The sequence below is a fragment of the Thalassophryne amazonica genome, chromosome 2, assembly GCF_902500255.1.
Source record: "Thalassophryne amazonica chromosome 2, fThaAma1.1, whole genome shotgun sequence".
NCBI classification, from domain to species: domain Eukaryota; kingdom Metazoa; phylum Chordata; class Actinopteri; order Batrachoidiformes; family Batrachoididae; genus Thalassophryne; species Thalassophryne amazonica.
In genome coordinates this window covers 122,435,962-122,458,641 of record NC_047104.1, presented here as the reverse complement: position 1 = coordinate 122,458,641, position 22,680 = coordinate 122,435,962, and positions in this window count along the sequence as shown.

The following is a 22,680-nucleotide window of genomic DNA, read 5'->3' as shown; positions in this document are numbered from 1 at the left end:
GACTCATTAATGAATGTAGATCAGTGTTAAGGAGTCACTCTCATCAACTTGTTACAGGTTCCGTATGAGAGGAAAGGTCCACGAGTTCAGTTCACGGCGACGTTATTGTATTTCTCCAAACACTCCCAAGGTTGGCTCAGATAATGGGATTTTTTTTAAAGAGAATTAATGTTAAAGAATCCCTTTACTTTTGCACAATCATTTGTATTTTCTCTATCTGTCTATTAGCTGTTCATTTAATGTTTCTTTTTAAATAAAGTTTTGAAAACAAAAACATTGTGGAGAGGCAAAAAGTGAATAAACCTTAAAAATATTTAGAACCACAAATAAACTTGATTCTTTGTTTGTTTATATATTTTGCCATTAAAATTGGCCATCACTTATTAAAATAAAATAACTTGTCAAGGCCAGGGCTTCTCAAAGTCCAGGGACTATTTAATCAAAGCACAGCAAACGAGGTCAGTAGGCTGAGCGAGTCCAAGTGAGGAGGACTGTAGATATCCTTCCGCTCAGAGCTTTACAGGCTGCTGCAGGCAGTAGAGGAGGGGGAGACCCGCTGCCACTCAGTGACAACAGAGACTTTCACTTTCAGTCGCCAAACATCAGAAACGTCTCTGGTACCGCCAGGGAAAAGTAGTTAGATTTGTTTGCTAGTCGCGTTTGAGAAAATAAGTCATCAAGAGGGTTTGGAAAGTCGCCAGATTTAGCGAGAAAGTCACTAAGTTGGCAACATTGAATGTAAACACACAATGCAAACTCACCCGTGCACAGCCCTGTACCAAACCGAACATCCCGTACCGAAATGGTTCAATACAAATACATGTACCATTACACCCTTAGTTAAAATAGCTTGCTACTGATTCATTTGAAGTAACCTGTTTTGGGATCATTATGAAGCTAAAATACCGAGAGTGAAGATGATGAGGGTGTACTATTTCCCCTGGACTGGACACCAATTCATCGTAGATTACACCCCCCAGGCAGTGCTTGTACCCATTTGGAGTTGGGTGGACTGGAGCAGTGGTGGGTACTCTTCCGCTAATCCGCTGTCTGCTAATTAGCAAAGCTAACTTTATTGTTAGCAGATTAGCTTTTCTGCTAACTGATGCATCCTTGAACATGGACAAGACACAGACAGTCATCGTGTAGGCATAGACCAAGAATCAAACGTAGGTCTACATATTGGTATAGTTCAACTCCTGTCCCAGAGAGGTATCTGCTCTTCAGAAAGCACTACATTAAAATGTTTTCCAGTGTATTTTTAACATACAAATTTGTCAACCTATAATAATCTTACTTTGCAGCAAAATTACAAATTTATATTTTCTAATTGCCACTTGTTTCATACCTTTCAGTCCAATGTTTCCCAAACTTTATATCTCTTAAAATTTTTATATTTCCTTTATTTGAAGGTATAGCAGCCTTGAGCAATCCTGACTTAATTATACTGCATTATGAGCAAGAAGCTGGGACTTTGTAGACCCACTTGAACGGAAAAAGAAATTATGACATTAGATTAAATCCACAATATTATCGTATAATATTCTAATATTAAATAATTCATGAAATCTAATTTTTTTAGATGATTGTGAAATATCAAAATGGAAGATGAGAACAGTGTTAGTTATGTAAGCCTACATCAGTAAAAATATCTACAACTGCATGTTGAAGATAAATTAATATAAATGCTTATGAGGCTTTTTCACTTCACTAGAAAATAATACAAGCCCCATTTACATGCACTAAAAACCCTATCATTATGTGATTACTGGCTGTTTTCTGATTATTAAGTGGTCATGAAAACAGCTAGTCGATACATTTTTATCCGATACGACCTTTATCTGATTATGAGAAATCAGATTAACACATCTGGATTTCTCTCCAATGCCTTCAATTCTTTGATACATATATATATATATACCAATAATCTGATTTGTTTCAATATTTTACATTTGCGCATTCTTTATTACACTTATAAAACACAACAAAAGCATATATATTATGAAAGCACAGGTTGTCCTGAAAAAAGAGGACATAAAACTTGATTGTGGGATGCAGGGAGAGCTGTTAACAGCAATAATAAACATTTATCCCAGTGAACTGTCCAAAAAATGCCCTTGACCCCAGAGGGTTAAACACTACACTACTGTTATCTCATTTACTCCAAGTTATCAGATAATTATAGTCATTGATCAGCCAGAACATTGTGGACCACCTGGCTAATCCTGTGAGGACCCCCCCTTTTTTCCACCAAAACAGCCCTGACCCAATGAGGGATCTGTGACCCCCTAAAAGTAATACTCGCACATTGCTCGTGGGGCTCCAGAGGCTCTAGATTGGGTAGTGTTTATAAAATAGGTAGCTGACATTTTTCAAGGGTGCTAATAAATTATGAAAAGTTTCTATAATGAGTTGGAATGGTGTGTGAGTCCAGAATGTTTTTAGAACCAATAGACCCTAGACCTCAACAATTTTAGAGGTCGAACCTCAACCCTTTATTTTCCTGTTATTATGTAGTTTTAATGTTAATTTACTGTCTTAATGTATAAATTGTTTAGGTTCTTGTTATCATATACACACTATAATAATAGCCATATTATATTGTTATTATCAGTATTATTATTTTATTATTACATGCCACTTGGCTATTAATATATAGATGGGCATTGACGGGTTAACTCACTGCATGGCAAGGGGGAGGAAGAAGAGAGAAGAGTGGGAGTAGTTATTTCGAAAACTGAGAAATAATTTATAAAAGCTGAGTACTTGCTAGGGAGGGATGCCGACAGGGATTTTGGACCCCATGAAAACAAGCTTACTACCCCCCCCCCCCCCCCCCCAATATTATTTTGTTAGTACTATAATTGAATTAGGGGCCTCTAGAATCCTTCTCCTTATTCTTCCCTACTGGCACCCCTGGTGTTAGGTACACAGAGGAGTTTGCTTCTGTCCTGTCATGTGAGGTGTCCTTCCCTTTTGCTGAATGACTCAGATGTTTTTCCTTAAAATAAAAGGGAAAATAAAAGGGAAACACAAGTAAACAAACAAGCAAACACTCAGAGTATGATCTGCAGGTGTAAATATATTTCATGTAATTAATTCAGAATAAAGTTCAGTTTAAAGAAAGTTGTAGAGAAGCTTGAATCTTCTACTGGACTGGGTTGCTTGACGTGAGGACGTTTTCGCTTCAAATAGCAGAAGCTTCCTCAGCTAAAATTCTTGCTCTGGTAGTCTGACTTCTGTCTTGACTCTTGTAGAGAAGAATAAACAGAAACCACAAAAGCTGGAGTTTTAAACCTATCAAGACCCCTCCTACGAGAGGCAGGACTGCTAAGGATAGTGGACTAAACAGTAGCTCAAATTAGCACCTATTGTGCTCTAGTTAGCACCCTCCTAATGACAGGGTAGCTATCCCTCCTAATGATGGAACCGATGCCTCTCCTGATGGCTCCCTTGACGACTCTCCTGATTATGTGAATGACTCATTACCATGAACAAAAGACTGAAACTCCTTTGACCTGAGTACCCCATTGTAAACGGGGACAAAGCGTGTCTCAGACCCCCTCCCCGGTTAAGGCTGGCTTTCAACTGTTTCACATAGAATGCCTCCTTGATCCCTCTCTCAAACCATTTCTTCTCTCTGGCTAAGATTTTAACTTCCTTGTCCTCAAACGTGTGGTTTAGTGTCTTTAAGGTGGAGATGAACTGCAGACTGAGGTCCACCGGCGCCCTCTCTGCAGTGCTGGTATAGCCTTTTGTGTAAACGTTGCTTAGTCTCACCTATGTAGTGTTCGTTACAGTTTTCCTGACATCTGATAGAATACACTACATGCTCTGTTTGTAACTAGGGAATCCTGTCCTTAGGGGTGAACTAATTTCTGTCTCAAGGTGTTTAACCGGTTAAAGTAAACTGGGATTTTGTGCTGTCTGAAGATCCTCTGTAGTTTTCCCTACTCCTGCTAAATAAGGAGAGACACTCCTCTTCTTCTTGTCTCCGTCTCCTGTCCTATCTGGTCTCTTTGTTCTCGGGACTTCTGCCACTTTGTCCAGGGACATCGTGGGTACCCACATACTGTGAGGGTTTTCCGGACAAGTTATTGTTCTTTAGCCATTCCCTCTGCAGTTGTGACACTGTAGGGCTCTGTGGTGAAGAGTCTGATCACCCCGAGCTTGTGATCAAGGGGGTGGTTTGAGCCAAAGAGCAGATATTGGTTAGTGTGAGTTGGTTTCTGTAAACCCCTGTCTGGAGCTGCTGTTCTCTCCAATCGTACAATCACAGTCCAAGAGGCTAAATGTTGAATCTGGCATCCTCACGTGTGAACTTGATATTGGAGTCCACCGAGTTGATGTGCTGTAAAGTCCTCAATCTCCTGTTGCTTGATTTTAACCCATGTGTCATCGACATATCTGAACCAGTGACTGGGAGGGATGCCCGTGAAAGATGTCAAGGTTGTCTTCTCCACTTGCTCCATGTACAGATTGGCCACAATGGGGGATATCTGAGACCCCATCGCACAACCATGGATCTGCCTGTAGTAATTACCCCTAAACAGGAAATACGTGGTGTTAAGACAGATCTCCAGCAGTTGGCAGATGTTGTCTGGCTGGTTGGCAGGTGTGAGTTTGTCCTTTCAAGTAGAGACACGTCCTCCAGCAGTCTCTGCCTCACAGCTGAGACGGCCTCAGAGGTGATGCAGGTGAATTTACCCAATTTTCCCTGTTGTCACTAATTTGTCTGGGTGTATCTTTAAAACTACTCCCACTGAAAGTATGCCTTTTCTGCACTAAAAGGTTGTGAAACTTCCTGATTTGCCGCTCCTTACTTTTTAAATGCTCAGCCATTGAACTATGAACTTTGTGATGTTATTTGGGCCTCTTCCCCCACTAAAGTTTCTAACCTTTTGTGAAGACTCAAGATTCTGTGTGAAGACTATAACATTCTATTAAAACAGCTGTTAATGTAATTACTTTTAATCAATTCATAGTTTAATTTCTATGTAGCATATGTGAATTTATGATCAAAAATGTTACAATTCATTTAGCAGCAGGTTAAAAAGAACAAGAGAATATTGATGTAATTAAGTAATTTGTTTCTGGGTAAAATAATCAATGTTGCAAAAGTACTGGATACTTTCACACTAATACAGGTTAAAAACCAGTTTAAAAAACATGGATTATGGAATGTGAGGAGATCTCATTTGAACAGATAAAAGAAAAGCAGTTTGTGATAATGTGTTGTGGTTGTCCTGTACTGTGTGTGCTGGTCTTTTTATTGGAGTGAATTGATGTTTGGATCAAGCTTTTGCAGAAGGAGAGAGATGGCCAGTCTTAGCAAGGACCTGGAAAGTTTGAAATGGAGTGGTCAGCTCTTTCAAACTTTGTTCGGCCTTCATTCAAGCCCATCCCGACACTGATAAGAGAGAATTCTGATGAAGGAGAAGCCGGGGTTACTTAAACACCGGCTTTGAGCTAAGTCTTTCCTAGATTCTTCTCGGACCCTGTCTACGCCAGATTCTTGCTAAGGCTTCCACACCACATTCTACCCATATGTTACCTTGATTCAACCTCATCATACCAGGCTTCCATGCCACTGTTTCCATGCACTCTGACTTCTGATACCATTTCCTGGAGATACCCTGAGTGCAATTTCTGAGCTTTCCACAGCTCCTCTCAGAGGTAACCTGGTCTCTCTATTTGACCTTTGGTGTTTCCAGACGCCTTCCTGCGCAGCTTCCATGCTGCAACGTCTCCTGGCTTCCACTCCAGTACCTACAACGTCACTTTGGAACTCGCAGCTGTGCCACTGCTCGTCTGCACTCTGCCTCAGAGCGTGCTGCTCTGCACCATTCAGCTAAGTTCCTGCCATCTCAGAGTTTGTGAGATTCCACCTCTCATTCTGCTCTTGTCAGTGATTGTGCATTTCCAAGAACTGTATGAAGTGTTATGCAGAACTACTAAGAACTTCTAAGTAATTTCTGAAGCCAAGTCAAGCTGAATTGAACTGCGTCAGAAGATGCGCTTCTGCTTAGCTCTGACCTCTGTGAACAATTCCTGAACTATGAATGTTCCTGCTTTAAGCCTCCTGTGAACATTCTGTTGTTAAAGGCTTCCAGTGTTACAAGTGCATTCACTCACCTTAGTTCTCCTCGTCTTCTCAGAACGTTCCTCCATCCTCAGCTCTGTGCATTCTAACTGGCTCCAGTTCCTGTCCCATCTGTCCTGATTTCAACCCACTCTCTAACTCCCAAGCCTGGCTCCGGTTGCACTGCAGCTCCCAACTTTCCACCTCTACAAGCGGGCCCTGTCCTGGCTCTGCAGGCACCATCTCCAGCCTCAGCACATTTAATCCTTTGTTATTCATTTTTGTAAATAAATCTCTTTTCATTCACACCTATTCTTGTCATTGCTCCCAGCATTTGAGTCCATCGCCTGAACTGGTCCGGTCCCATGCGGACCTCTAACCATAACAATTTAATACTTTCCTTGCTTGGACTACTTTGGTAGGTACTGTGGCCTACAGACCGGAAACATCCCACAAGATCCCACAGTTTTGGGGATGTTCTTGCTGAGTCATCTACCCATCACAATCTGGCCCATGTCAAAGTCACTCAGATCTTTTCGCGTCTGCATTTTCATGCTTCCAACACGTCAATATTGAGGACAAAATGTTACCTTCCAGCTTAACATATCTTACCCACTTGTAGTGACTGTGAACTCTACAGGTGCCATTGTAACAAAATAATGTGTGATTCACTATAACTATCCGTGGTCACAATGCCATTGCTGATGGGAGTATATGCCATTAATAACACCATCACAATGCATGTAAAAGGTTTTGGATTAACTTCAGTGAAATAAAAGTTGGCATTGCCTGCTTCAACATGTGACAGAAAACAAATTTGTTAACTCTTGAAAATAAACTCTTGTTGAAATGCTGTTCAACAAGATTGGCAGTAGAACAGCCAAATTCACTCACGGTGGCCTTGGGAAAGCCTTACAGAGGTTGCAGAGAGGTTTAATAAGAGAAATGGTCTGGGGAATAAACATGCACAGATATAGCCACTTTTTTCCTCTGGTTTGTTTGTTGCTCTCCCACAGATAGTTTGTGAAGGGAGGACATATTGATACACATTTGGAAATTGCTGTCAGCACTGTGTATAGCCCTGTAGAAAATATTCTTTTTTTTCTGTTGTGCATTGCAAACATTTTCAAAATTATACTCCTGGAATCAGTTTAACATGTTATTATTGTCAAAAATGTAGGGTATACAGACCAAGCAAGGCATTTGTCTCCAAACTACCTCCTGTTAAAAAGAAAACAGATGCTACTTCTCTTTTCTTGCTTATACTCCATGTATGATTTTTTATTTTTTTTCCTCCGCTCTTTCCATTACAAAACCTCCTGTAACAGTGGAATGTGCCAAAAAAGTGCTATGTCCAGCTGTCTTGCCATTTCTCTGGTAGTCAGACGATGTCCCGGATCAACAAAGCGTTCACTTTGGAAATGATCTGGTCGTTTGAGCCTGTCGATCGCCGCTCGGTGCGCGGCGCGCCATCCGCCACTGTGGGCCGTCTTTAATCCAGTTGTAATTGTCCTTAATCTGTGTGATCCCCATAAGATCTTCACTGAAAGCCATCTGAATTTTCCAAATGGTTTCCACTTGGCTGTCTCTCACACTTTCTGAAAAAATTTTGATGAAGCAAAGCGGCAGTCGATCAGCCAATTTCCTGACAATGAAAATCCGACGAGGGGCTGGACCACTCCTCCCCACAAGGTGTGCTCACAGGCAAATGACATAACTGACATGCGTGAAAAAACTCACGCATGCACATGAAGGTTCAAGCTTGGCTGATGCAATCACACATGATTCAAATCCATATTTTTTGCAAAAAATAAAACGGTCCATTACTTTTCTAACAGACCTCGTAATTGCACGTCTGAGTGGACTGAATACAATTTTGTTTGAATACAATTTTGATTGCAATTGTGGATGTACCTAGTGTTTTAAATTATGTAGCTTTATGTATAGGCCACACCACTTATACATAACTACATCCTGACACCCTGCTATGTGTGCAGCAGCATGTATTTGGATATTCAGAAAGAATTACACAAGGGTGCTGTGATTGCACAGCGCAGATGGCTGCAAAGAGTAAGCCAATAGATATCACTATGGCTTTCAAGGCCTGTGCCACCAATTTTGACTAAACCCAAGACAATGATGACAGGCTCTTCAGTCTGGAACAATCACTCCCACACAGATTCCTTCTGGAGAACTGAGACAAGCCGTCCATGACAGAGAAACTGAAAGCCCAATACAAATTATGAGAGTGATGTAATAAGGACAGCATAAGAAAAGCACAGTGCTGCTTTAAAATCTCTGCCGAAAATTTGTCTGACAACCTGGATTTGTATAATACGGTGCTGAAAAAAACACACAAAAAAAACAAAACGAAACAATAGGCATTATTAATATTATTGTAGCTGTTCCTTTTTGTTTTGAAGAAATTACAGACACTTACCATTGCCCTTAATACCACACTACTATCTTATTATATATATATATAATCTATATATATTAAAATCTATTTCATTGACATGAAATCCTTGGAAGATATTTGCTCACTCTGGTTTTTCTATTATTGCAAGGCTTATGTAACCAGGGATTTTATGCACAAATGTTTGGCTGTGATGCAGTAACAGAGAATAAAACAGCCTTGGAGCATGAAGATGAGTGGAAAGCCCTCTTTCAAGTATGTTAAAAGGAAGAAAGCAATTATGATTTTTACAATGTGTTCAATAAATATTTAGACAGTGGCCAATTGTGGTTTTTAGGTACGAGCTTGACTGCATACACAGTGCATTGACGTAATAGCAGTATAACCCATTTGAAATGAATATTACACAACTAGAGGCATTTATTCGGTTTTGTTTTGTTCTTTTTTGCGCTCTAGATTCACAGGCTTTTTGCTGATGGGAAAAATGCAGGATCATTAGTCCACCTTTACTCAACGATTTGTGGCTTTGTGACTTTTCTTCGTTCAGCTATTGCCGTGTGCTGTGTGACCGGGCCCTTAGGGTTTTCATGCCATTAAAAAAAAAAATGTAATTAATTATAAACATTGTGAGGAATTAACCAAAATGAATTGCACACTGTATTTTCTGGAGTATAAGTATGGCACTCTATGGTAAATCTGTGTGGAGTAGACAGTTCTCAAAAACTAAGTGACTGTGCAAGAAGGAAAGAGTGAAGAAAAACACCAAGACACCCAGACAACCCAGAAGAAGATACAGGCTTCTGTGGCTGTGATTGGAAAAAATAGTACATAGTGCATGTTTTGCATTTGTATCCCAGGTTATACAGCTTCATGATGAAGTGGTACAGAGGCGTTTTCTTTCACCAAAACTTAAATCTAGGCTTCATCCCAGATGTACCTTCTGGCAAATGTAGCTGAACTTTCAAGTCTTCTTTTTGATAAAACACTCCTCTGTACCACGTTATCATTAAGATTTACTTCGTACCTGCCCTCCTCCCACTCTTGTGAAGCGGCCTTGGGTATCATAAAAGGCGCTATATAAATCCAAGTCATTATTATTACTATTATTCCATACTATGCCAGTATGTCTGGACTTGAGTGTCTCTACAGAATCAGACTGTTTTATCTCCTTCGGGAGATCTCTCCACAAAACAGGTGCACGAGGTGCTCTGTGGCCTGCAAAATATTGCCTGTAATGTGGATAAAGTCCTCTGGCCAGACCACGCACACAACGCCGCTGGAAGCAACTCAGTGCCGAGATGATGCAGCTCGGCGCCACAACAGCGCGAGGGGCGCAAAGGAGGAAGCAAGTCAGGCACGAAAATTAAACCTCTTTCATTTTTTTGGCGTCCTGTGCTCGACGCAGAAAGGAAGTGGTTCCAGCGCAAGTCGGGGCAAAGAGGTGTAATTCGGGGCAAAGGGTGACTCGAAGCCAATTTATGATTCCTGCTGTTCCATGTTCCCGCAGTATAAATCATGCAGGATTGTTTTTATACCATGTACTTAATGCAGTAAAAACTACACGCTGAAAAAAAAGACCACAGAAAAAAATGCAGACTGATTGCCAGAAATATCCAGTAAAAGTCCGGACATCTCTAGTCCACTGATGGACGTTCGTTCACCGGCGCGCGCACATGTGAACATTAAAAGAAAAAATTAGTCTGGCTGCAGGCATTAGTTCCTTGTTCTCTGCTCAAACTCTCACATCACAATTAAAAAAAGGGACAAAAAAGGACATAAGTCCTGAGACAGGACATGTCAACATCAAGTAGAACTCCAGACATCTCCACATTTGCACGTGCGCGCGCATCTCACGGTCAAGGGAGTAAAGATAAACTATAACAGAACTCAGAGCGCAGCCCTGCAGCTCAGCACAAGTAGAAGAGAAGTCAGAGTGCACAGTCTGTCTGCAGCCAAACTGTGCACTCTGACTTCTCTGTGCAGAGAACCTGCAGGCTGCGTTCTCAGCTCCTCTCTGCCCCTGCTGCGCGCACCTGACGCAGAAATTCCTGCGTCGTCATGACACCACAGGAAGCAACTGGGAGCAGCCCCGGTGTGAAAGGGGCTTAAATGCTTCTGAAGAGCATATGCATGGATAAAAACACCCCCCCAACGACAGCCCTCTTAACCCCCTGCCATTTTCAGCATTTTTTTTTTGATGTAAATTCATATTCTAACTTTTCAGCTACTTCACAGCAGGGCTGCACAATGTGGCCACGTTCGCTGAACTTTCAGGTCTTGTTTTTGAGAAAAACCTCCTCTATACCACTCCACCAGGGAGCTGTATTTTATATTTTTAATTAAATTTATACCAAGTTGTAGAGATTTCCTATCAGTATGAGTTTAAGGAAGATAATTTTAGACATTAGAGAACAGCTGTTTACTCACCAATATAACGACGAGTCTGGTTCAGATGATGTGTTTCAAATTCAAAACTGGCTCAAATTTTTTTATCTACTAAGGTGGATTAGAACTTTTTCATGGAACACAGCACCAACTACTGTACAGGATGGACCCAACAGTCAATATGTGTCACCGATTTCAAAATGGCTCTTTTCAACCAGACGTGTGGTGCCGTGACATGTCAATCATCCGGGTTACCTGGGTGTCCATCAGATTTCAGGAAGTCCACTGCAACCCAGCTACACCCATGTCAAGGAGTGTTCATCATTTGACATTTCCTGTTTTACTGTGGACTCAAAATTTGGCACTTCCTATTTCAGTGTGAACCTGCCCGTTCCCTGAGATTCCACTAGAGCTCATCAGCCAATCCAGGAAGAGGGTTAAACTATAGGACTATTTTTTCACGCAGTTGTTCACAACGTGGTGATCCTCACCCCATCTTTGCTTGTGAACGGCTGAGCCTTATGGGGATGCTCCTTTTGTACCCAATCATGACACTCACCTGTTTCCAGTTAACCTGTTCACCTGTGGAATGTTCCAAACAGGTGTTCTTTGAGCATTCATCAACTTTCCCAGTCTTTTGTTGCCACTGTCCAGCTTTTTTGAAATGTGTTGCAGGTATCTATTTCAAAATGAGCAAATATTTGCACAAAAACAGTAAAGTCTATCAGTTTGAACATTAAATATCTTGTCTTTGTGGTATATTCAATTGAATATTGGTTGAAGAGTATTTGCAAATCATTGTTTTCTGTTTTTAATTTACATTTCACACAACGTCCCAACTTCATTGGAATTGAGGTTGTAAATACATACAGACTTACCATCAGTAGTGAGAAGTTGTCCTTTTTTAAGAGTAATCCAGATCTTTTGAGTCATGGAGCTCCTTGTGACTACTTACCTGATAGCAGTCATATGAGATTTTCAATCATCAAAATGGTTTTTAAAAATTGATTCATACTTTTCATGCATGTGGCCTCTTCTCAGTCATATAAACTCCAGTTAAAGGAGTTATTTATTTAATGTTGGCTGTATGATATAAAAATGTAGACAGATCATTTCTTGTCTTTTTTTTACTTTGTTTCTCTCTGGCATGTGTGAAATAACCACATACACAAATCTGTCATGGGTCACAGGTGCCGTTCCCCACATCTGGGGTGCTTCCCTCATTCAGGTGGTATACAGGCTGTAATCTGTTAACGCAGCTGTGGAAATGAAAACAAACATACAACACAGCTGCCACCACCTGCAAGGCATATGGTGTGTTTCAAACCCTCCGGTTGCTTACCCTGTAACCAAACCTGTGGCCTGGAGACCAGATTGTCAAACACAGGTCTTTCATGTGCATCTCAGAAAGTGTTCACTGTTCTTTACAGAAAGGTGATACCCCAAAAGCATCACTTTTAACTTTTTACATAATGGAACTTTTCCAACTGGTCCAAATTCACACAAAATGAGGACATGACCACATTAACTGAAGTACAGAATGATTAAACTTTGCGTCCTAAGATGTCCTCTAACAAATACTTCCTTAGTGGTGAAATGTTTCATATTTTAAAGACAAAAACTGGACACTCACCAAAAACAAAAAGAAAAAAAAACAAAAACCTCAATTGTTGAAGCACTTTATCAAGATGAAAATACGAGGTCGTTAGAAAAGTATCCGACCTTTTTATTTTTTGCAGAAACCTGATGGATTTGAATCACGTGTGCTTGCATGAGCAAACCTTGAACCTTCGTGCGCATGCGTGAATTTTTTCACACCTGTCGATTGCGTCATTTGCTGGTAAGCAGCCTTTGTGTGAGGATGGGTGTAGTCTCTCGTCGGATTTTCTTTGCAAGGAAAATGACGGAACGACTGGAGCATGTCCTGTTAGAATTCAACACGATGGCGCTTTTGCTCCATCAGCAGCTTCGTGCTGAAGACTTCGGCATGAATTTCACCGCCACTCTTTTCATGGCCAAATCTTCTGTCACAGTGGAATGTGCTGAAAAGTGCTGATGTCCACCTCTTCCGCAATTTTCGGATAGTCACACGACGGTCCCCATCACACAGCGTTCACTTTGGAAATGATCTGGTCATTTCAGCATGTTGATGGCCGACCAGCATGGCTCGCTCTCCACCGTTGTGCGGCTGTCTTTAAACCAGTTGTACCGCTCCTTAATCTGTGTGATGCCCAAAGCATCATCACTGAAAGCCGTCTGAATCATCCAAATGGTTTCCACCTGGCTGTCGCCCAGTTTCTGGCAGAATTTGATGCGGCAGTGCTCCAGTCGTTCCGCCATTTTCCTTGCAAAGAAAATCCGACGAGAGACTACACCCATCCTCACACAAAGGCTGCTTACAAGCAAATGATGCAATCGACAGGCGTGAAAAAATTCACCCTGCGCACGAAGGTTCAAGGTTTGCTCATGCAAGCACACGTGATTCAAATCCATCAGGTTTTTGCAAAAAATAAAAAGGTCGGATACTTTTCTAACAGACCTCGTATATACATATTTTTTGGTGTTTATTACAATCCCTGGCAAAAATTATGGAATCACCGGCCTCAGAGGATGTTCATTCAGTTGTTTAATTTTGTAAAAAAAAAGCAGATCACAGACATGACACAAAACTAAAATCATTTCAAATGGCAACTTTCTGCCTTTAAGAAACACTATAAGAAATCAAGAAATTGAGTGATTCCATATTTTTTCCTCTGCTTGGTCTAAAAAAGTAACCGTTACTGACTGCCACAATCTTTTTTTCTTGATTCTTATAGTGTTCTTAAAGCCAGAAAGTTGCCATTTGAAATGACTTTAGTTTTGTGTCATGTCTGTGATCTGCTTTTTTCTACAAAATTATCCAACTGAATGAACATCCTCCCAGGCCGGTGATTCCATAATTTTTGCCAGGGGTTGTAAATGTAAGAAGTTGCTCAGTTTATAATTGAGAGAAACCATTTTTTACCGTTTAGTTTTTAAACCACTTTTATATCAAGGATAAAGAGGTTTAAACTGATATTAACAATTTTAAACAGATTAAAATGCTATATTTTGATATCTTATTTTTCAATACCTCTACCCCACGGTAAAGGCAACTACAATTTCTGAAATGGGATTTAATCTGTTAATATTAGAATGATGGTATTGTAACTGTGTGTAAATGATGTCTGAAAAGCAAAAAACTAGTTCTGTGTACTATAAATGCACATCGAGTGGTTTGGCTGTTTTGAACTAATTTTAAATAACAACACATTGATAAACAGGTTTAATGTGAATTTATAATGTCAACACTATGAACAAAAATGTTGCCAATGGGTTGTTATAAACAGTTGAATATCTTTTTGCAAAATTATCATTGAAAACACTTACATACTGAAAAACCTATGGGCAAATATAGTCAGCTTTGTAAATTACTAACTTAGTGTACTATGCACAAGGTTGGGTAGGATTACTTTGAAAGAATACATGTGGATTACATGTATGTATGTACATACGACGTCTGTTAGAAAAGTATCCGACCTTTATATTTTTTGCAAAAACCATATGGATTTGAATCACATGTGATGCATCAGCCAAGCTTGAACCTTCATGCGCATGCGTGAGTTTTTCACCGAAATTACAGGTATTATACCAAAGGGGCTCATTACTTGTGCAACCCATCATCTTGGCTTTTATATTTTTAATTAATTTATAGCAAGTTGTAGAGATTACTTTCAGTTTGAGTCTAAGGAAGATAATTTTAGAAATTTTTATATTGGAAGCCTGATTACGTTTTGTATTGAGATGCCATAAACAAAGTAAAATTGGTGAAATACCAAGGGGCTGAATACTTTTACAAGCCACTAAATTCTAAATTCAGGGTCTGATAGTGACTCTGATGGCTAACGGCCATCACCTTAGTATTTCTCTGCTTTCCTGCGATTTACTGCTGATGAATTATACCTTAGGTGCAGTTTTTCCAGGAGACTGATTCTGCTCTTTTTCTCTCTGTCCGAGGTACGGCTAGCGGGACGGCTACTGAACACATGGTGTCGGACTGACAGACTGCACACTGCTGTCTGCATTGAAATGGATATTGCTGCGAGGACAGGCCCACTGCTGGCTTGAGGGACTGCTGGATGACCCCTGCCTGTGGCATAAACCGCCTGTGTGGACTTCTCATTAAATACATATTCTTTTGTGATTGTGTCATGTTGTTTTGATTTCCTGTTTTCTGTTTCTTCACCTTTGTACAAGTTAAAATGTTAAAATGGCCGAAGCAGTGGTTCACCCCTCTGAGTCTGGTCTGCTTGAGGTTTGTTCCTTGCCACTGTTGCCTGTGTGCCAGCTCTAGGGGTTGATAAGGTTAGACCTTGTTTGTGTGAAACACAGTGAGGCAGCTTTGCTGTGATTTGGTGCTATATAAATTAAATGAATTGAAATTAAATTTAATATTTTCGCTTGCAAGGCAAAGGTGGAAAAACCCCATCTGGTCTGCCGCACCCAACCTTGACAAGACTCCAGTCATATCATCACAGGCCGGTTCCACTGCCTCCAATAACATTGCCCTAATGTAGGACTGTCGGTCATAGACCTTCCACCGCCACGCAGAGAAAATCTCTATTGGATTCAGAAATGGGATGTAAGGTGGGAAGAAAACCTTTATGAAGTGCTGGCTGTTGGTGAACCACTCGTGTGTCAGGACCACATGGTGAATGGCCACATTGTCCCAAACTATAACATATACAGAATGCAGTGCTGTTGATCCAGTTTGCTCAATTCAATTCAGTTTTTTCAATTTTTTTTTTATATAGCGCCAAATCACAACAAACAGTTGCCCCAAGGCGCTTTATATTGTAAGGCAAGGCCATACATAATTATGTAAAACCCCAACGGTCAAAACGACCCCCTGTGAGCAAGCACTTGGCTACAGTGGGAAGGAAAAACTCCCTTTTAACAGGAGAATCCTCCAGCAGAACCAGGCTCAGGGAGGGGCAGTCCTCTGCTGGGACTGGTTGGGGCTGAGGGAGAGAACCAGGAAAAAGACATGCTGTGGAGGGGAGCAGAGATCGATCACTAATGATTAATGCAGAGTGGTGCATACAGAGCAAAAAGAGAAAGAAACAGTGCATCATGGGAACCCCCCAGCAGTCTACGTCTATAGCAGCATAACTAAGGGATGGTTCAGGGTCACCTGATCCAGCCCTAACTATAAGCTTTAGCAAAAAGGAAAGTTTTAAGCCTAATCTTAAAAGTAGAGAGGGTGTCTGTCTCCCTGATCTGAATTGGGAGCTGGTTCCACAGGAGAGGAGCCTGAAAGCTGAAGGCTCTGCCTCCCATTCTACTCTTACAAACCCTAGGAACTACAAGTAAGCCTGCAGTCTGAGAGCGAAGCGCTCTATTGGGGTGATATGGTACTACGAGGTCCCTAAGATAAGATGGGACCTGATTATTCAAAACCTTATAAGTAAGAAGAAGAATTTTAAATTCTATTCTAGAATTAACAGGAAGCCAATGAAGAGAGGCCAATATGGGTGAGATATGCTCTCTCCTTCTAGTCCCCGTCAGTACTCTAGCTGCAGCATTTTGAATTAACTGAAGGCTTTTTAGGGAACTTTTAGGACAACCTGAAAATAATGAATTACAATAGTCCAGCCTAGAGGAAATAAATGCATGAATTAGTTTTTCAGCATCACTCTGAGACAAGACCTTTCTGATTTTAGAGATATTGCGTAAATGCAAAAAAGCAGTCCTACATATTTGTTTAATATGCGCTTTGAATGACATATCCTGATCAAAAATGACTCCAAGATTTCTCACAGTATTACTATTACTATAGGTCAGGGTAATGCCATCCAGAGTAAGGATCTGGTTAGACACCATGTTTCTAAGATTTGTGGGGCCAAGTACAAAAACTTCAGTTTTATCTGAGTTTAAAAGCAGGAAATTAGAGGTCATCCATGTCTTTATGTCTGTAAGACAATCCTGCAGTTTAGCTAATTGGTGTGTGTCCTCTGGCTTCATGGATAGATAAAGCTGGGTATCATCTGCGTAACAATGAAAATTTAAGCAATACCGTCTAATAATACTGCCTAAGGGAAGCATGTATAAAGTGAATAAAATTGGTCCTAGCACAGAACCTTGTGGAACTCCATAATTAACTTTAGTCTGTGAAGACGATTCCCCATTTACATGAACAAATTGTAATCTATTAGACAAATATGATTCAAACCACCGCAGCGCAGTGCCTTTAATACCTATGGCATGCTCTAATCTCTGTATAAAATTTTATGGTCAACAGTATCAAAAGCAGCACTGAGGTCTAACAGAACAAGCACAGAGAGAGTCCACTGTCCGAGGCCATAAGAAGATCATTTGTAACCTTCACTAATGCTGTTTCTGTACTATGATGAATTCTAAAACCTGACTGAAACTCTTCAAATAGACCATTCCTCTGCAGATGATCAGTTAGCTGTTTTACAACTACCCTTTCAAGAATTTTTGAGAGAAAAGGAAGGTTGGAAATTGGCCTATAATTAGCTAAGATAGCTGGTCAAGTGATGGCTGTTTAAGTAATGGTTTAATTACTGCCACCTTAAAAGCCTGTGGTACATAGCCAACTAACAAAGATAGATTGATCATATTTAAGATCGAAGCATTAAATAATGGTAGGGCTTCCTTGAGCAGACTGGTAGGAATGGGGTCTAATAAACATGTTGATGGTTTGGATGAAGTAACTAATGAAAATAACTCAGACAGAACAATCGGAGAGAAAGAGTCTAACCAAATACCGGCATCACTGAAAGTAGCCAAAGATAACGATACGTCTTTGGGATGGTTATGAGTAATTTTTTCTCTAATAGTTAAAATTTTGTTAGCAAAGAAAGTCATGAAGTCATTACTAGTTAAAGTTAATGGAATACTCAGCTCAATAGAGCTCTGACTCTTTGTCAGCCTGGCTACAGTGCTGAAAAAGAACCCTGGGGTGTCTTATTTTCTTCAATTGAGTGATGAGTAGAAAGTGTCCTAGCTTTACGGAGGGCTTTTTTATAGAGCAACAGACTCTTTTTCCAGGCTAAGTGAAGATCTTCTAAATAGGAGACGCCATTCCTCTCCAACTTACGGGTTATCTGCTTTAAGCTACGAGTTTTGTGAGTTATACCACGGCGTCAGGCACTTCTGATTTAAAGCTCTCGTTTTTCAGAGGAGCTACAGCATCCAAAGTTGTCTTCCATGAGGATGTAAAACTATTGACGAGATACTCTATCTCACTTACAGAGTTTAGGTAGCTACTCTGCCACTGTGTTGGATATGGCATTAGAGAACATAAAGAAGGAATCATATCCTTAAACCTAGTTACAGTGCTTTCTGAAAGACTTCTAGTGTAATGAAACTTATTTCCCACTGCTGGGTAGTCCATCAGAGTAAATGTAAATGTTATTAAGAAATGATCAGACAGAAGGGAGTTTTCAGGGAATACTGTTAAGTCTTCTATTTCCATACCATAAGTCAGAACAAGATCTAAGATATGATTAAAGTGGTGGGTGGACTCATTTACTTTTTGAGCAAAGCCAATAGAGTCTAATAATAGATTAAATGCAGTGTTAAGGCTGTCATTCTCAGCATCTGTGTGGATGTTAAAATCGCCCACTATAATTATCTTATCTGAGCTAAGCACTAAGTCAGACAAAAGGTCTGAAAATTCACAGAGAAACTCACAGTAACGACCAGGTGGACGATAGATAATAACAATAAAACTGGTTTTTGGGACTTCCAATTAGGATGGACAGACTAAGATTCAAGCTTTCAAATGATTAAAGCTCTGTCTGGGTTTTTGATTAATTAATAAGCTGGAATGGAAGATTGCTGCTAATCCTCCGCCCCGGCCCGTGCTACGAGCATTCTGACAGTTAGTGTGACTCAGGGGTGTTGACCTCATTTAAACTAACATATTCATCCTGCTGTAACCAGGTTTCTGTAAGGCAGATAAATCAATATGTGATCAATTATTATATCATTTACCAACAGGGACTTAGAAGAGAGAGACCTAATGTTTAATAGACCACATTTAACTGTTTTAGTCTGTGGTGCAGTTGAAGGTGCTATATTATTTTTTCTTTTTGAATTTTATGCTTAAATAGATTTTTGCTGGTTATTGGTAGTCTGGGAGCAGGCACCGTCTCTACGGGGATGGGGTAATGAGGGGATGGCAGGGGGAGAGAAGCTGCAGAGAGGTGTGTAAGACTACAACTCTGCTTCCTGGTCCCAACCCTGGATAGTCACGGTTTGGAGGATTTAAGAAAATTGGCCAGATTTCTAGAAATGAGAGCTGCTCCATCCAAAGGGGATGGATGCCGTCTCTCCTAACAAGACCAGGTTTTCCCCAGAAGCTTTGCCAATTATCTATGAAGCCCACCTCATTTTTTGGACACCACTCAGACAGCCAGCAATTCAAGGAGAACATGCGGCTAAACATGTCACTCCCGGTCTGATTGGGGAGGGGCCCAGAGAAAACTACAGAGTCCGACATTGTTTTTGCAAAGTTACACACCGATTTAATGTTAATTTTAGTGACCTCCGATTGGCGTAACCGGGTGTCATTACTGCCGATGTGAATTACAATCTTACCAAATTTACGCTTAGCCTTAGCCAGCAGTTTCAAATTTCCTTCAATGTCGCCTGCTCTGGCCCCCGGAAGACAATTGACTATGGTTGCTGGTGTCGCTAACTTCACATTTCGCAAAACAGAGTCGCCAATAACCAGAGTTTGATCCTCGGCGGGTGTGTCGCCGAGTGGGGAAAAACGGTTAGAGATGTGAACGGGTTGGCGGTGTACACGGGGCTTCTGTTTAGGGCTACGCTTCCTCCTCACAGTCACCCAGTCAGCCTGCTTTCCCGGCTGCTCGGGATCTGCCAGGGGGTAACTAACAGCGGCTAAGCTACCTTGGTCCGCACCGACTACAGGGGCCTGGCTAGCTGTAGAATTTTCCACGGTGCGGAGCCGAGTCTCCAATTCGCCCAGCCTGGCCTCCAAAGCTACGAATAAGCTACACTTATTACAAGTACCGTTACTGCTAAAGGAGGCCGAGGAATAACTAAACATTTCACACCCAGAGCAGAAAAGTGCAGGAGAGACAGGAGAAGCCGCCATGCTAAATCGGCTAAGAGCTAGTAGCTACGCTAAGCTAGCGGATTCCTAAAAACACGCAAAGTGAATAATGTGTAAATAATTTAGAGGGTGATTCAGCAGAGGGAGTGCTTTAGTTAAGGCACGTAAAGATTACACTGTGAAACAAATCGTAATCTAGATAACTAGATCAATCTAACTGCGCAGATTAAACAGCTAACAGATACAGAAAAACACCGCTGTGCTCCGGAACAGGAAGTGATACAATACCGCAGTGAGAGCCAACCACCAGTAGAGGCAAGCAAGAGCGAGTTAAGGGAAGTAAAAAAATGTGTAATCAGTAATCAGTAATCAAGAACAATCAGTAATGATTGTTCTTGGTTTTCCTCATCCTTTTCCTCTTCATCCACCACCTGTCACATGAACTCTTTCTCCTCTGTCTCTCTGTATGTTTCTGTCCATGGTAGATGGATGCACGTGTGCCGCCCGTACACTCTGAACTGACTTTTATCCTGCCCAGTTTGTCTGATCACATCAATAGAAATGTGTGTGTTCATTTGTGAGTTTTGTGTAAAATGTGACAGCTGTGTTGGAGTTGTGTTCACATTTTGCTGTCTGTATTAACAGTTTTGCCACACAAGTGTAATGTGTTTCGTGAATGAGAATGTGTTTAGAGTTTTGCAAAAAAGTGTGCATAAGATCTGCAAATTGTGTCTCACTAAGTGCTAAATCATGCAGAGGTCTGTACACAAAAAAGCAGGCAATGATCAGTAGTGGTATCCAAATCCTGAGACAATAACTGAGGTCAAAAAACCAGGCAATAGGCTGGTAGTGATGACACTAAGGCATGACAAACTGGCAGAGACATGAGGAATTCAGAGGCCTTAAATAGTGCAGGTGGTGAAAGGAGGAAATGAGGGACAAGTGTGAGGGAACATTCAGCAATGGGGCATGGCAAACAGATGGAAGACACACCCATACCCAACCACAGACACAAGACAAGAGCATGCAGCGGACATGAACACAAAGCAATACAAAACCTAAACACGAACACAGCCCCACCTGACAATCATGCTTTGAAATTAAAATTGATTACAAAGATTTGAGGCACAAAGTTGTGTTTGGTGTGAACTTTACACATTGAGTTTTGACATCAAAACAGACTAAGCATTTCTGTCTTGCAACTTGTCTCATAGGTAACACTGTGGCTTGGTGTTTAGCACTGCTCCCTACAGTGAGAAGGTCCCAAGTTCACTTCTGATGTGTTCCTTTCTGTGTGCAGTTTGTATTTTCTTCTGTATCTTCTTTGGGTTCCCTCTGGCTTCCACCAACTTCCAAAGACATGCAGGTTAGGTGAACTGGAAACTTTAAATTGACCGTAGGAGTGAGTGTGTTTGTTTGTCTTCATCACGACTTTATGTGATAAACTGGTGTCCTGTCCAGAGTGCACCACACCTCTCGCCCAATGACTGCTGGGACAGGGCCCAGCCCCCCTGTGGCCTTTGATTGGAGTAAGCTGGTATAGAAAATGGATGGATGAATGGGTGCAGAAAATGAATGAAAGAACCTGTTTCATTTATTACATGTGGTTTTCATGTTCACAAATGACCTTCCTGCTGCAAAATGTGTTCAGTTTCTGAATAAAAGTGCAGTAATTTAAATCCAGTGCACACAGCCTGTTTTGCATTCTACAATACTTGACATCTTTGTGATGAAGTATGCACATACCATATGTGCTTGTTAAATAACAGGGGTCATTGACTTTTATCCAACATGAATTGTGAGTGAACCATGGAGGTCCATTCATGTGGCCATTGTGCACTTCTATCACTCCTACATACTCCAGCAGCAGCCCACAAAGTCCTCTGGCAGAAGGTCACAGACCCGAGCTGCTCTCAGGATGATGTAAGCAGAAAAAAAGAGCACTTAGGACTCTTTAAAGCAGTCTCTCTCTGTCTTCACGTCTGTTTAAATGCCAGCTTGTGACGTTCATTCAAACACTAAAAAAAATGATTTTAACAATTTGAAATCTACGTATAATATTCATGCATAATCAAAACGGGAGATTACTTTTTTGTACTATAAATGTAAAGTGGTTGTCTGCATTGATGTGTGAAATCTTAAGGGTGTAATCCCTTCACTTTCCTCTAAGATGGAAAATACACACAACATACAATGAAAGCACACCAGTGATGCAATTTTGTCATGCCACTTGTAAAGAATAAATGTAAATATCTGCTATTTTACTCATAATTAGCTTTACATGCTAACAATGCTAAAAGTTGCCAAACTGAATGAAAGGTTTTGTGTTCATTATTTTCAAAAAGTAACGAATGTTTAGAAATATGTACACCCTGAACTAGGTATTGTATGGATTGAATACGGCATCCATTTCAAAATGAGGAAATATTTCCACAATAACAATAAAGTTTATCAGTTTGAATATTAAATATCTTGTCTTTGTGGTGTATTCAATTGAATATAGGTTGAAAAGTATTTGCAAATCATTTTTTTCTGTTTTTACATCAAGGATAAAGAGGTTTAAATTTATATTAAACAAATTTAAACAGAATAGAGTGAATAGAGTGTAGACTTGTGCCATAAAGTCTTTAAGGGTTTTATCATGATGTCAATTGAATGAAAATGTGTATG